Source organism: Sinocyclocheilus rhinocerous, unplaced genomic scaffold, assembly GCF_001515625.1.
Source record: "Sinocyclocheilus rhinocerous isolate Xijiao unplaced genomic scaffold, SAMN03320098_v1.1 scaffold170, whole genome shotgun sequence".
NCBI lineage: Eukaryota > Metazoa > Chordata > Actinopteri > Cypriniformes > Cyprinidae > Sinocyclocheilus > Sinocyclocheilus rhinocerous.
The window spans coordinates 275,448-279,226 of NW_015639772.1; the positions used below are offsets into that span (position 1 = coordinate 275,448).

General features: G+C 37.7%; 1 pseudogene; it reads right to left on the reverse strand.

Moving 5' to 3' along the window:
- LOC107751820 (protein NLRC3-like) overlaps nt 1-3,392 on the reverse strand; it is a 25,604-nt pseudogene extending 22,212 nt beyond the window's left edge.
- Between the last annotated feature and the right edge of the window lie 387 nt (nt 3,393-3,779).

Sequence of the window (3,779 nt, forward strand, 5' to 3'; positions counted from 1 at the left end):
AATATAAAAATATAACCAATAATAATAGGCTATTAATAATAATATACAAATATTACGGGGAAAAGACGATCAGTTAATGGACTTACAAGACTGTATAGGATGGATAAAAATGTTTTCTTGTAGGCCTATTTTATATTATGCACTTTATGTAACATTTATTCATGATAAATTTAATAAACCTATAAAACTATAGGTCAGGGCAGGCACATGGAGAGGGAAAAACACACAGATAGAGTCCAGGGGCGTGACAGCTAGTTAATATTTACTTTGTTATTTATAAAAGCATAGATGCAATCACATATCCAGAATGTGGTCGGTCAAGACAGAATATTATACCTTAGATCAGTTGATGTGTCTCTCCCTTTAAATCTTACTGGACTATCCAAATATCTGTCACCCTTCATGGACACACAGCTGAACTCTGAGGAGTTGGATTTCTCCCTGTGGCTTTGTCTTTAATAGAATAGAAACAAAAGAATAGAGACAATAATTCATTGTTGGTATGCAAGTAGATAAACCTCACAATCCATCCATCCATCTTTTACCATTGATTTTTTATTTGTTGTTGTTGTTTTTGATTATCCTAGTAAGTAATGTAGTTGTGTTTTATTCATGCTATAATTTGGTTGAATCTTAGTTTGTCAGTATTGTTCTAGTCCAGAGCATCAATGATGGGGGTCAGTAGATGTAAGTGAAACATCGGGACTGACTCTTGCTATTTCTGTGCTTTATAATAGTGGCAGAGTTTTAAATGCTTCCATAATTTCCCCATTTTTTAATTTTGATAAGTGGATATTTGCCAAATTATGCCCTGCATGCATATAGAGGTACATCTAAAAAAATTTGAATATCATAAAAAAGGTCAATATTTTTTGTCACTCATTTCAGAAAGTGAAACCCATATATTATATAGATTCATTACACATAGAGAGAAATATTTCAAGCCTTTATTTCTTGAATTTTTGATGATTATGGCTTTCAGATAAAATATTTTTTGTCACTCATTTCAGAAAGTGAAACCCATATATTATATAGATTCATTACACATAGAGTGAAATATTTCAAGCCTTTATTTCTTGAAATTTTGACTTTTGATGATTATGGCTTACAGATAATGAAAACCCAAAATTCTCAGAAAATTTGAATATTGTGAAAAAGTTAAATATTGTAAAGTCATGGCGTCACACCCTAATCAGCTAATTACCTCAAAACACCTGCAAAGGTTTCCTGAGCCTTTAAATGGTCTCTCAGTCTGGGTCAGTAGGCTACACAATCATGGGGAAGACTGCTGACTTGACAGATGTCCAGAAGACAGTAATTGACACCCTCCACAAGGAGGGTAAGCCACAAAAGTTAATTCCTAAAGAAGCTGGTTGTTCACAGAGTGCTGTATCCAAGCATATTCATAGAAAGAGTGAGTGGAAGGAAAAAGTGTGGTAGGAAAAGGTGCACCAGCAAAAGGGATAACCGCAGCCTTGAGAGGATTGTCAGGCAAAATCCATTCAAGAATTTGGGGGAGCTTCACAAGGAGTGGACTGAGGCTGGCGTCAGCGCATCAAGAGCCACTACGCACAGACGAATCCTAGACATGGGCTTGTCTAAAGAAAAATGCTGAACCTCAGATCAGTTGATTTGTGTCTTCCCTTAAATTCTATTGCCCCTTCCATAGACCAATCACTCTTCATGGACACACAGGTGAACTCCGATGAGTCTGATCTCTGCCTGTGAAATTATTTTCAATATAGAGACAACAGAAAAGAAAAGAGATAACAGAACAGAGACAATTCATTTAGTTGAGTTTTACCTGTAGATAGATCTCAAACAGATAATCAACCATATATGTATCTTTTACTATTGATTTCTACTCCGTTGTTGTGTTTAAGGTTTCCAATATGTGACATAATTGTGTTTTATTTGCATCTAATGAATTTGTCAGTACTGTTCTGGTCCACACTATCAGTGTGATGGGGTCAGTAGATGTTGAAACTCCAAATCCTTAAACCAAGTCTGCAAAATCGTAAGAAGAGTTCTTGATTTGTTCACTTAGAAATCAGGGGCCTCATTTATAAAATGTTGCGTATAAACCATTCTAAATTTGTTCTAAGATCATTTCTCAAAAGTGCCTAAGTGCGATTCAGAGAAAACGAACGTGCGCACAAAAACACGTGCATATGCCTCTCTCCCAGGCCCTGTCCACACAAACTCGGTTATTTTTAAAACCGCAGCTTTTTACGCAGTTAGGCCATTCGTCCACATGCAAACGCAGCACCAGTTCACTGAAACCGAACATTTTTGAAAACGTCGCCAAGGTGAAGATTTTCAAAAACTCCGGTTGCAGTGTTATCCTGTAGACAGCGAAACCGGAGTTTTTGGCTTGTGACGTCAGAGCCTGCGCTGTTATCTCCGCCTACTGGAAACTTTTTCAGGCTTCTGATTGGCCAACATGGCTTTACGGTTGAGATTATATCGCCACCTGTTGGTTTGGCATGCTCTTGACAGTGCTTCATAGCATGCGTTTGCGTTCTCATGTGGACGGAGATTTTTTTTTAAACGGAAGAAGGAAAAACTTCCAGATGTGACATTTATAAATCGCAAATTATCTTGAAATTGTGCGCAGCTGAATGGTGTCAGATCTCCGCTTTGTAAACTCCCCCTAATTAATATCATTACCATATAAAAGAGCACATGCCAATATCTGAATTTCTATGCTTGAGAATGATGAGACGAGCACAAGAAAAAAAAATCTTTACTGAGTCTGAAATTGAGGTCCTGCTGGCGGAGGTAGAGGTTCGTGCAGGGACGCTTTTTATTTAATAATGTGTAATTATTCTGTGGACAAACAATGCATGTGTGGTTATATTTTTTCTATTGACTATTATCAAAATTACTACTTCTAGAAACAACAGAAATAATAATAATAGTAGTAATTATAAAACAATTCGGTTTCCAAAGGTAAGAATAAACTACGAATTCAAGTAAACTTTTCAGTCATCTTATAAAAAGTGAGCCATCCTACTTTTAAAATCACTTGCTATGACAACTAATAAAACGTGACAAAATGGGAGGCACGCGGATGTCTGCGCAGAGGAGAAGGGTATAATGGTGCGTTCAAGTCATGTCGGATAGATCGTATTTACGAGTTGAACGCACATGAACGCCACCACAAAATCGTTATTACGAGTGGGAAACTTGAAATTTTCTTTAAGCGCTGAGTTTCCGAGTTGGGGGCGTGTCAATGAGAAACATGGCTGAATCGATGGATGCAACGTCTGTAGTTGACGGTAAATTTTTGTTTAAATTGATAGTTTAATTGGTCATGTTCTTGTTACGCAGCTAGTTAATGAAATCCAAGTTTTGTAAGGGGAAACATGTAAACAACAAACCAACTCCATAGCGGATTCTAAGTGATCAAGTGCTTAGCTTGTTCCAGTTCAGCACATTCCAAGGGTTCTGCCAGTAGTGGGCACTCGTGCAACGTAATCAATGACGTGCATCCGAGTAAACGAGACGGAGGGAAGTTTGCCAGTGAAGGGCATAAAAAAATGGACTGGAACGCAGCCCTACTTGGAGAAGAGCCTCAGTGCACACTCTCCGATGACGATTTTTACGTCACGCATACCATAGCGGACCCTGGGACATTCGTACTTACGAGTTGACAAGTCATAATTACGACGTCAGGTGCGTTCAAGTCAGTTTAGTCGGCACAAGATGGCGGTGTACCTTCTTTTAATAAATTACAAGAAAATACAACAGGGTCTGCATTTTTTTTACTTGGATTT